General features: G+C 31.0%; 1 protein-coding gene across 3 annotated transcripts in view; it reads right to left on the minus strand.

The window, feature by feature from the left end:
• LOC130664844 (semaphorin-2A) overlaps positions 1–12,814 on the minus strand; it is a 453,448-nt gene extending 440,634 nt beyond the window's left edge. The window contains exons 1-2 of one of the 3 annotated variants that reach the window (XM_057465339.1): positions 12,800–12,814; positions 12,326–12,447 (exon numbers count right to left, since the gene is read on the minus strand). The gene's annotated coding sequence lies outside the window, so the exon portion shown is untranslated. Of the gene's footprint in view, positions 1–12,325; positions 12,525–12,799 lie in introns of those variants that run through there. The other 2 variants (XM_057465102.1, XM_057465488.1) reach the window with 2 other exon arrangements.
• Positions 12,815–13,152: the final 338 nt, after the last annotated feature.

Consider the following 13,152-nt stretch of genomic DNA (forward strand, 5'->3'; position numbering starts at 1 on the left):
TCCCTGTTTAGAAAATCTCATAGAATTCAATAGATTCTCATAAATTTCCATAGAGATTTTATGAGAATGAATGAGTTCTATGAGAAGTGCTATAGTTAAGTATGGAGCCTTATACATACAGCTATAAGAATCTATCGGATTTTTTAAGCAGGGCCATTCTCGCCACGGCCCGGTCGGAAATTACACACTTGGGTCGGAATGTCCTACTTTACGCCATTGGTGTATAATACACTATTAATTAATGCTGATAATAAATAATATATTAATAAAGTCATGCCAAAGTTATCGAATTGCTTTAAAATTTGTCCTTCTAAACTGTTATAAAATGTATCGCGAAAATCTAAAGGAAAAATTTCACAAGCCTTTGAATCCATCCCCATATTTTTTTGTAATTGTTATCATCGTGTCATTAACCTCAATATAGATTATTATCTGGATACTATCTACTGTATATATCTTTTCACTCGATATCTCTTTCCATATGATCCAGCTATAAAATTTCAGTCGATCGAGCGAAGTGGATTAAACTTTAAAGGAGTTTGAAATTCACGAGTAGGGAGGAAAATGTTGGTATACGCGAAGATCACCTGATTTTACTCGCAAAAGTTCTCTAGAGTACCATCAAAACTCGTGCATGTTGTTGACGACATACAACACACACACACGTATACAAGATAATTCTTGACGAAGACCGGAGGGAGTTTAGACGGGCTTGTAGGTATATAACTACGTTGCAAGAACGTACGCAACCACCGCGAAGGCTCAACGAGTTTACCAAACTTTGGTATACTTCTACTTCTACTACTACTACAGCTACTGGTACGACTCTTACGACGACGACTATTATACTTACCTTCACTACTACATTCAGTATTACTATTATGTTACGTACAAGTGAATAAGGGAACTAAGGAGAAAGTAGCGATGAAAATATGCCTCATACACTCTAACGTGTCAGCAACGCGATCCGGGTAAACTTACACAACGGACGTTTACGCGAGCGAGGAAGAAGCTGAGTGACACACAGGATTAAACTGAATTATTGTCGGTTAAATATTATCCCTGAATCATTCTATTTATTAAAGTACTGCCGCTTTTTATTTTTCTTAGATATTATACCTCCATGTCTACGATTTCTTACACTATTTAATCAATGAAATTAATAATTAAATTAATTAAATTTCACTAAGTGATATTCCTATGTTCGAAAGCGTTTACACAACAGAAAAAAAATCACTCGCCATAAAAATACGTAGATGACATCCTCCCTAATCCTCCCTCTATTATCTTCCCAGGCCTGACACGGTGACATAGTTTAAGAATAGAATTTTTTCAGGACTTTTTGGAGCTTGTCCGCTTAGAGGACATGGTGAGGAACGAAAAATGTTTATACTGTGTGGAGTTATTCCCAACTGATGAAAAGTTACGGGCTACTCTCTCTAAAAATACATAGACGACATCTTTCCTGGGCCGACACGACGTCATAGGTCGAGAATAGATTTTTTCGGGACTTTTTGGAGTTTGTTCGCTTAGAGGACATTTCGAGGAACAAAAATCGTTTATACTATAATTCTTAGTGGGAAATAAGGACTCAGTTTCTTGTGGACTATTTTTGGCTCAAAATTTTAAATTACTCCGCGATTGTCATCAATACAAATCTTAAAATGCTTCAACTGGCAGAACAATACATCCAGAATACAATTTTGAAATGATAAATAAAAAATTGCTTTGTAAAAACCTTATTGTAAACGTACATACACACATTATTTAACTCAGTTATAATAAAAAAATGTTCATGTTGTGTGGAAATATTCCCAACTGATGAAAAGTTACGGGCCACTCAATATAAAAATACAAAAATGTCATCCTCATTCATCCTCATATGGTCCATACCTCAAACATGAAATTTTTCTTGGGACCTTTCAGATTTTTTCCTACTATCAGAGATCGTAACAAACAATAAAAAAAAAAAAACATTCATATTGTCGGGTCATTCTCGACAGAAAAAAAGCTATGGGCCACTTTTCATTCCTATGTTGAAATCTGAAGCCGCAATAATTTTGCTAGTACATTTTTGAAGAGTACGCTTTAGAATTTAAAACAACATAAAAAATGTGCGTGAAATTTTTCAACCGGTTGAATAAAGAGAAACACCCGACATTTTTTTTAAAATGAAAAATTCCTACACCCTGTCAATTCAAATTTTTTAGCCTTGATTGATCAAATTCTGCATTTATGACATATTACATTTTTAATATCGATCCGAAAAGAAAATTTTTATATATTTATTTCAATTCCAGTTGAGTTAAATATTTTAAATTTTTATAATCTTAGTTTTCCGAATATAAAATGAAAGTTACTTATGGATGGCTAAAAATTTTTTCGAGTACCCTATTTTGCCGTTCTGTTATATCCTTCAATAATTTTGAATATATTTGTATGTGAATAAATTTTTTTTATATTCAATATCGAAAACCTAAGAAATTTACTTTTTCCCTCGGGCTACTGCTGCATGAAATATTTTTTCTTTATCGATTTTCTCACGTACACAGAAATACAAATAGTGACTTTTTCTATATTGACATAGAAGCTATTACTGTATTGGTATAGGAATAATGCCCAAGTCAACATAGGAATTTTTTTATATACCTCATAGAAAATATTTTCACGTAATATAAGAAAAAAATTTTGTCCATGAAAAATTGCACACCTCAAATAAAAAAATTTACTAAATTTTATTTCAACACGAGAATTTATGGTGTGCAATTTTTGATTTTCAAAACGTTTTCTCATTATTATCTTATAAATATTCTGTTGAAATAAGACTTCAATAAAATTTTCTGCTACAGTATTTTAATAGTAAACACAAGTGAAGCGACTTGTGTGCTCACTTAAAAACATATCGGCAAACGCGCATATAATTTCAACATATATATAAAATTTCCACATGAAATTAAAATTTTTTCACGTCCAAGATATTTTATTGATAAACATTTTGTCAGTGAACTGAAGGAAATCTTTAAAAGAGGATTTAAATTGCCAATCGAGATAAAATTGTTGATGCCAAGTATCCGCACCTACTCAATAACTCGATGGATGCTTTCGCTAGACAGCCCAAGAAAACGTCGTACGGTCTAACTCTGAACCCCGAGGGCGTTTAACTTTTTAGTAATCTTTGCTAACTTGTACATCGATACACCCTACGAAAAAAAAATATATATATATACCTCAAGAATTTAAGTGTGAAAGTTACGGTAACACGAAACTTTTCAAACTTTTTCTTTCTCAAGTCCTCTTACTTTTCATCCTATGCACAGTGGCTATAAAAATCTTATTAGTTATTAATAAATCTCTTTAAAGTCGAAAATGAGTAAAATAGAAACAAAAATGAATAATTTATGTATCAATATTTTGCTCAATAAATTACTAAAATTGATATAAAATACAGGGTGATCCAGAATTAGTTTTACACCGGTGAAATTTAGATTGAGGTGATAATTCTGAGCAGAAAGTTCCTAAACAATATTTCCCAATTTTGAGTATTATAGGAGTTATTAAATATCCAAATTGGTCAATCAGAAATGAGCTTTAGAAATAGAAAAAAATATAAAAGAATAAATAATAAGGGCGTGTTCAGAAACACACTCTGGAAGAGAAATATTTCACTCCTGCGTTCAGAAATATCCTCTAGTAGAACCAGAGGTGCGATTTAACATTACAAAGTTACTAATCACACCTGGATAGGTAATTTTTCACCTTTAGAGTGCATTTCTGAACACGCCCTAAGTTTTGCAGCGTTACAAGTAGCCAAGTTTACATCTAATTATTTTATATAGAACTTAATTCAAATAGTCATTTATTTTCAAACGTTGGAATCGACAAATAGCATATCGATACTGCCATTCTAATAGGGCGTATCCCACAAAATTTGACATTTTCACTTTTTTGAAAAATGGAATCATTGTAACAATGTGCAGCTTATGTAAAAATTTTAGAGGTCAAATTGTTTATTTAGTATTTTTAAATAAATATTCTAATACGTCGTATTCCACACGCAGACTTTCGCGCCATTTAAATATGTCGTATCCCACATTCGTATAGGTTCAATCACGCTTAACATTTTCTATTTTAAGTTAATTTCAAGCAAGCGATTAACGACATTAATAAGAAGGTAATTATGCATAATTTTTGACTCTTCTTATGGCATACAATTCAAAATTATTTATTCACAACAAATGCCTGTATTTTATGAAAAACATGAAAATAAATATATAGGTTATTTACAAATAATTTTGTTTTGCCGACCGTGAAACGTTTTTATCGTCTCCTGAAAAATTTCTCAAATGTGGGATAAAGCATATTAGAATGGCAGTATCGATATGTAATTATCCAGACGAAATCCAAGATTCAAAACACAATCCTAGACAAAATTTCACTCTCACACCAAAACGAAATTCGAGACTAAACCCAAGACAGTAACCACCACTTAATCCAAGACTAAAACCAAAACATTGTTTTAGACAAAAAATTAAAAAAAAAGTTAAATTGAAGTGGAAATCAAATTCAAGACTAAAATCAAAACGAAATTCAAGACAAAATCCTTCACAAAACTCAAGTCTCAATCCGAGACGAATCTCGAGACTAAAACCAAGTCAATATTTAAGACAAAATTCTAGACAGTATTGTGATTTTAAAATTTCTTTGTATTAATTTATGAGAATTTTTAGACAATAAAAAAAAATCTAAAGTACACCGAAGCTCTTTCTATGCACCCAAGAGAAATGCTCATTTTTTCCGCATTATGTTAAATATTTGAATTTTTTAACAGGAAAACTGTCGTGCGCAGACTTGATAACGATCTTTATCTCAGTTTTCTGACTGGTTGTCAAGTTGACCACAATTCTCGAGAAATAGTGCTGGGTGGTATAATTTTCGTAAGCTAGTAGACTTGAGTGAGGTGAAAGCAAACGTAACATTGTCGGATGCGTGCAGAATTTATTCATGCAATCTCATAAATGGAACGCATCGGAATACCCAAGAGTAGTCAGTATTTCTGCTTTTTACCCTCATGTCTCTACACATCTACCTTCTGATGTCTGGTGTATACAGGCACTGTCGTTATAGTAACCCATAATATATAAATGTAGTGTGTGAGACACAAAGTATAAGGGGATAAGCTACAGTTGGCTCACAGTTGCACATCCCATTGCGCAAATGTGCCGTTTGGATTCCGTCGACGCCATGAGAAATGTATTTTATGGAAAAGCTAGTGGTATTATATAGCTTGTACGTCCAGTGAGTCTATTCGAAGGAGTAGAATTCTGTCTATAGAGATTTCTCCCTTCTCGAAATCTCGATTGTTCTAAATCTAATTGGCTCTCATTCCATTGAAACTTACGAGTTATAGAAATTCCGAGTGCCTCCTACTGTATCCTTGAGGAATTTGTACCAAGAGATTAGTAAACCACCGACTATCTGTTTCTTTGATTTTAAATATTCCAATCAATATCACAATCAGGTGTTGCGACGTAATTAAAAATAATCGAGAGTTGGTTTCATTTAAGCCATTTCTAATGAGGAGCTGAATATCAATTACGTAAGCGAGTTTAAAATTTTTTTTAGTCTCTCCCTGAACCGAAGTGAGCACTAGTAAAACTTTTCATTCAAGATAAAAATGATAGAGCAGATAGCGAGCTTTAGAAACTCAATGACTTGCGAACCACTGAAAAATTCCGGCTTTTTAAAAGCTTCAAGAGTTTATAATTGAACAAAAAAAATTTAAAGCTCTGAGCTAAAATGTACTTTGTGCAAATCGAGTATTTTCAAGATGTCTGATACTTTTTTAAATTTCGAATAAGAATATTTCCAAACGACCTGACTACTCTAGATATTTTTTTTTCTTGCAATTTAAAAATTTGTCAAAACTAAAATCTAGGGGTGTGCGAATATCGTTCGAATCGAATCGAATATTAATATTCGATTTGAAATTCGAATCGAGTTTTCGAAATCGAACGATTCGCGAATTATCGAAAAATCACTGGATTTTCTATTGTTTCCAATTTGAATTCCATTACATCGTGTATTAAAATATTCTACTAACGAACAATATACTTTTTGATTCAAAATCAATTACCCGGAGAAAACAATTGCTCAATTTTAATGTATGTTCATCTCTGTCAGTAACATAAAAAATCTAGATAACATAAAAAATAAATTTTTCGAATTTTTTCGAATTATTCGGAAACTTTCGAATAATTCAAATTATTCGATTCTAGTTTCGAATATTAAAATTCGATTCGGAACGAATTATTCGCACACCCCTACTAAAATCTGATACAATTTTGTCGCCGTCAGCTGTCACACTTCCGGCACGAATTTTAACGGTTACAAATCGGCGTAAAATTTCCAATCGATGATCAAGTTTGAAAATCAGCAAAACCGAGTATTTTAAAAATACCGGCAATTTTAAATTTCAAAATTGACAAAAAAAGCGCTACCGGCTAAAATAGCTTTTCATTCCCAACAAACTTTAATACAAAAAAATCTAGGTCATTTCTGTAAAAACGGCATTAAAGCTGGGAGAATAAGCTTCAATTTTGTTTTAATACTTTTTATTTCGTAATAATATTTACCAGTTTTATTGTGGTTCAGTTATTTTAGTGAGAAATCTACTTCCATTCCGGCTGCCGGATGATATTACTTTTGTTCTTTTTTTTTTTTTTTAAACATTTCACAGTTAAATTCAAAACATAGGTGTCCTCTTTAAATAAATAAATATTCCAACAATATTTATGCATTTGACATGTAAATATTATTGAACAAATAAATATAGTTCTTTATGAAGTTGACATTAATTCTACTTGGGGTGTCATGGTTGGTCTCTTCAATTGGCCTGTTTACGTTTTTCAGTTCTGGCAAATTGGCTCTGTTAACGTATAGAACATTCCGCCGAAAAGTTATTCCCGCAGTTTTGTGTCAAGGTAAAAAAGTTATCGCAACGTAAAACCAGGTTAGTCCCATTTGTCTGTTTTACGGTCGTCCAACAGATAGCCTGGATAGTACCCAGTATAGCTCGGCCGTACACCTACGCCCTACCCATAATTACTTGATTTCGCTTTAACCCGTGAGCACATCCGTGGACTTTATTGGCTCGTACGTCCTTTAATCAATGTCAACCGCCAGTACGATACATTTTATTGCTATGCAGAGTAGTCAACCCGACTGGTATACGTTTTAAAACATGTATTATAGAATAGACCCGATGAGAGAGAGATCAACTATTGGAGAATGAAAAAATATAACTGTAAAGAGCAAGAGCAAGTAAAAGTGATCACAAAAGAGAACGGATATGAATTGCGCAGTCATGTCTCTCTATACATCCACCCGTCGTTCATTTTACGCTTTTCTTTCGTTCGTTTGTAAAAGTTAAATGGATCTGTTGGTACTGTTTAATCCCATTGCACTTTTACAAATTAATCGAAACCTTTGATCCATTTAATTATTGAGGTTACCAATTTATGTCACATCCAAAGTATCCTTAACGTTTTGAATAGCTTTTCATTAATTTAAGCTTTTGACGATCAATTTCTAATTGTCAATTAAAATTTTTCATATTTTTTATACGACTAAAATTTAAATAAAAGATTTTTTTTAAAAAACTTCCTTGTATTTTATCGACATTTTTTAAAATTCGATATTAATTCGTCTGAGTTGCATTTAAAAATGTCGGTTGTGAAGGCAAAAAAAATTTCCAATCGGCTACTGGTCCTCGAGCGGTAAATCAACCTGAGCTGTGGCATTTCCCTTCGGGCAACGCCCAGTCAATTTAGTCATACAAATAGCGTCATTCGCGTTGGCACTATAGTTGATATTAAACGCGTCATTACGCGAAATAATGAACTCACCTCGTCGAGTAGGGGCAAAGAGGATACCGAGAGGTCACGATGTTTTTCTTTAAGTCTCTTGAGTTTTCTCTCGAGATGCTTTCTATCTTTTATTTTATTTCACTCTACGTTTTTTCCGCTCCTTCTTATTCTGTTTTATAATCTTGTTTTTCATTGTTTTTATTTTACTCAGCTTCGTTTTATTGTAATCATATTTTTCGACAAATTCTAACTTATATTTTTCCCTAGTAATTTTTACCACTTTTTTTATGATCCCGTTAGCCGACGTCTAATAATTTCGGACTTTTTTTTAAACGATAAATTGCACAAAAAAAAAAAAATTGAAAAAATTGCACTTATAGTTTTTTAAATTTTCTACATGTGCATATTTTTAGTTTTTGTTTTTTTTGTAATTTATCTGTCGAAAAAAAAATCCGAAAATTCCTAATTGTCTTTTAAGTTCTTGATAATGAAATTAGCCGACGTCTAATAATTTCGGACTTTTTTTTAAACGATAAATTGCACAAAAAAAAAAAAATTGAAAAAATTGCACTTATAGTTTTTTAAATTTTCTACATGTGCATATTTTTAGTTTTTGTTTTTTTTGTAATTTATCTGTCGAAAAAAAAATCCGAAAATTCCTAATTGTCTTTTAAGTTCTTGATAATGAAATTAGCCGACGTCTAATAATTTCGGACTTTTTTTTAAACGATAAATTGCACAAAAAAAAAAAATTTGAAAAAATTGCACTTATAGTTTTTTAAATTTTCTACAGGTGCATATTTTTAGTTTTTGTTTTTTTTGTAATTTATTTGTTGAAAAAAAAATCCGAAAATTGCTAATTGTCTTCTAAGTTCTTGATAATGAAATTAGCCGACGTCTAATAATTTCGGACTTTTTTTTAAACTATAAATTATAAAAAAAAAAAGTTTAAAAAAATTGCACTTATAGTTTTTTAAAATTTCCTACATGTGCATATTTTTAGTTTTCGTTTTTTTTGTAATTTATTTATCGAAAAAAAATTTTAAAATTACTAACTGTCTGCTAACTTCAGGATCATTTTTTTTCATTAATTATTTTCTATAATTTAATAACAATAAATTACTGCAATATAAAATCCAAAACTTGATCCATTTTAAATGTTTAATCTTCCAATTATATATTTTTCATTTTTATCAATTGATGTGCAGGCAATAAGAAATAAATTTTTTATTTCATTGCTACTTCATTCAAAATATTTCCACTTTGTCGAAATATTTTTCCATACCACCGTTTAATTCAATACTATAACAATTACAATCCATGTATATATATATACAAAAAATTTTATATTTTTTTATTTTCGACGGCTTGTCGAAATGCTAAATCCACGTGAATTTGATCCTCACTGTTCACTCGTTTTCCTCTTACACCTCTTTTCCCATACATAAACCTAGTCAACTGTGAATATTTTTGTCGAACGAGTGGAAGCGTTATATTTGAAGTGAACGAACGATAGAGGCTTTAAAGTGCTCACACCACTAGTTGGAAAAATTCATAGTTTTTTTTTTATCGTTATTATTGTCACATTTATTTTTTTTCATACTCTTTTTATTTATTATTTATTTTTTTCCATATCGACCGGGAGTTTTTTCTTCCCTGCACATACGACGCGTTTGGCTAAATCGTAAATCTCGAGTCGAATGAATATTTATAGCGATTATTAATGGGCCGCAGTGGGATTATTTGCTAGTGGTGTAGGTACAGGTGAGAGCTGGAGGTAGAAAAGGGAGTATGAGATGGGATGGTAACACAGCGAGGGGGCATAATGCACCATGTGGTCTTCGGACGAAGCTTCCACTTGGGTCGCTCGACGGTGCCATTAAAGAGAATGCCTGTGGTGGCCGTGGCTTTTCGTAGCTTTTCCGGTATTTATAGCTTCACGCTGAGGACACTGTACTTCTTTTATTGTACATACGTCTATGTGTACATATATGGAGGTATATGTGTATAAACAATTTACTGTACGCCTCGTAAACCAGATGATCTAGAGAAACCATACGACAAGCCTACATCCGAGCTGTGTTAACGTTTTGTACATGGGACACAACATGAGTCACTGCATAAGATTTATGCGTACTGCGCATACGCATGGAAGATCTTGTATGCATCGCCTTGCTCTCATCATGCAGATTCATCCCATTACGTGAGCTTTATTATCCTGCAATGACCTGGAATCTACGACGACGCGAATAATAATGGACAAATTTTGATGTTCTACGCTGTACTAATGACGAAATACTATGACACATGTACTGGTCATTATATAAATCATGCAAGCTTATTACCAAGAAAAACAGAAATCCGGCCGCCGAAATGACAGCAGATTTATTAGTATTCATTGGTGGTATAAAAATTTTAAATTGCAACCATTCTGAAAATATTTAGTCGATGTCTGGATTTTTAAAACCTTATTCGTCAAAGTCTAAGGATTTTTTGGTGCAAAAAATTTTCTCGCACCAAAAAATTTTATGTGGCTCAAGAAAATTGAAGTTTTTAATTCATAAGTTTCTTGGGGCAGGTAAAAATTTTCTTGGGCGAATAAAAATTTTTTGTACCAAAAAATCATTTTTTTTCTATGCAGATAAAATTACTATCCATTAAAAAAATTTAAAACACATATTTGCTACCCCGTAACTTATATTTTTTTGATACAATTCACCCTCGTGCTATTTCGTCGGAAGTTTCAAGAACGCGTTGATTCTCTTCGGTGGATTTATTATCGAGCAATGATACTAAAGTTAGCCGACGTCCAATAATTTTTGGATTTTTTTTTAAACAATAAATTATAAAAAAAAAAAAACATTTGAAAAAATTGCACCTGTAGTTTTTAAAATTTTCCACATGGGCATATTTTTAGTTTTTGTTTTTTTTTGTAATTGATTTGTTAAAAAAAAATCCGAAAATTACTAAATGTCTGCTAACTTCAGGGTCATTAACGAGCATTGTTGGAATTCTTACGAGACCAAGAATTTATAATCGAATTCATCTGATCTTTAAAAATTTTAAATAATCATATGCATAAAAAAAATTTGGAGAACAATTGACCCTGGGCCAGCCCCATAACTTCCTACCGTTTTTAGTTCATTATTTAATTGTCTTCATTTTTTATTTCATTAACTAACACATCATTTTTCCGTTTATATTCAGCAAGCAGATCATGAAGACGAAGATATTTTTTTAAAAAATTCAGTGCTATCAATGCACTCATTTAAATCAATAGTATCCTTAAAAATTCCTTCTATTATTTTTAAGTTCTATCGAACTAGTGGATGAATCGTTTACCAAATACTTTGGTAAGCTTTTGAATAACAAATTTATCATCGAATTGATATTTCGAGGCTCAATGTTTACCAATGGATTTAATACCTGTATTTTAATGTAAGTTATGATTAATTTAAAAAATTATAATCACTTTATAATTGTAAAAATTCCGAGTAAAAATAATTTTGAAATGTATAAGATTATAAAGACAATTTTCGCGAGAATATTTGGATGATAACATCAATATATAATTTGGTAGTTAGATAGGAAATTGAAAGCCCTTTCAAACGAGTACTGACATGACATATTTATTATCAATAATTCAAAATATATACATATGATAAATCATTTTTATCAATTAAAAATTAATGTACATTTCTTGAATTATTAAAAATAAGTCAATTGTGTTGGCACTCGTTTAAGAGAGCTTTTATTTACCTATACAACTATTTGACCGGAAGTTATTACTTTAACAATTTTTAAATAGTTATCAAGTATTAATTAATCAGATTATTAATGTAGATTTTTTTTCAATGTAAAATTTTTAGTCTTCTCAAACGAGCACTAAAATGACATTCTTTTTTTTATTAATATTTATAATTAACATATATTTTTATTTATATAAAATAAAATATATGTATATCTTTCGAAATATTTATTAAGATGGAAAGTTTTTGAGAGTTATAAGTGATTATAATATTTAATTACTTACATTAAATTAAAAAATTCTTTACTTCACATCCATCAATTATTTTGTCAATTGTGAGAAATTCAATAAATAATTGTCGAAAATAAAATGATATAATTTTCCACTCATTATTGATATCAATGCAAGGAATCAAATATTTTTAATTAAATCTCTGATTCATATTTATAAGTAAAATAACTTTATGTAAATGATAATAAATAATAAATGTCAAGTTGTTTACAACTTCGCCATTTTGAAAAGAGCGCCCTCTTTTCAAACAAGCGGGAGAATTCAAAATTTAATTGTTTAAATAAATTAAATAATTAATTTGGTATTAATTAAAATAATAAAATTGTTGTAAAAAAGTCATAAATTACTCAACAAAATTTTATATTCAATAAATTCAAATGAAAAAAAAATTTGATTGAAAAAATTTTTTGAATTTACTCACTCTTCCCGCCATTTGCATTCTCTGCTGCGAGTACTCGTACAACACCGACGCACAAATTAATAAATTAAACACACAAACACTTATTAAATATATCAAATTAATACAACTTATTAATCACTACACTAAAACAAGCACTTGAGAATATTATTTTCTTTAAAACACACACGTTCAAATACTTTTTTATATTAAAACTCTGACGACCGACATGGCATCATCCTGAAGTTAGTGGACATTTAATAATTTTTGAATTTTTTTTTTTCAACAACTCAAGTAAAAAAAAAAACTAAAAATATGCACATGTAGAAAATTAATAAAACTACAAGTGCATTTTTTAAAAATATTTTTTTTTATAATTTTTCATTTTGAAAAAAAATATAAAAACTATTCGACGTCGACTAACTTCACTACCATGACTCGGCGTCATTTAACACGAAAGCTAAGCCGGCACTGAATTTAATGTTTTTAAAAACTTACACTCACTGACACACACAATTTAATATCACAAACTGTTTTTTAATTAATCAATAATAGTTTAAGAGTAACATCACATCAATAACCGAGTTGAACAATAGATAAATTAATTATTTAAACGAGCTGAAGTGATCACGACAATGGGGCTTCGGTTAAGCGGGAGACTGACTGGCCCACAATGCAGTGCGGGATGTGGGGGAAGGGAAGCTTCGGGCGCGTGCGCACTCCACTTTCGTCGCTACTGCGCAGGTCCTTCCAAGCGTCGCTACATCTGCGCAAGTGCGTCCAACATTGAATCGCTGGCATCACAGTGCTCGGGCCTCGTCTTACTCGTAATTAAATAAATAAATTCAGTG

This window comes from Microplitis mediator, chromosome 1 (assembly GCF_029852145.1).
Source record: "Microplitis mediator isolate UGA2020A chromosome 1, iyMicMedi2.1, whole genome shotgun sequence".
Classification (NCBI taxonomy): Eukaryota; Metazoa; Arthropoda; class Insecta; order Hymenoptera; family Braconidae; genus Microplitis; species Microplitis mediator.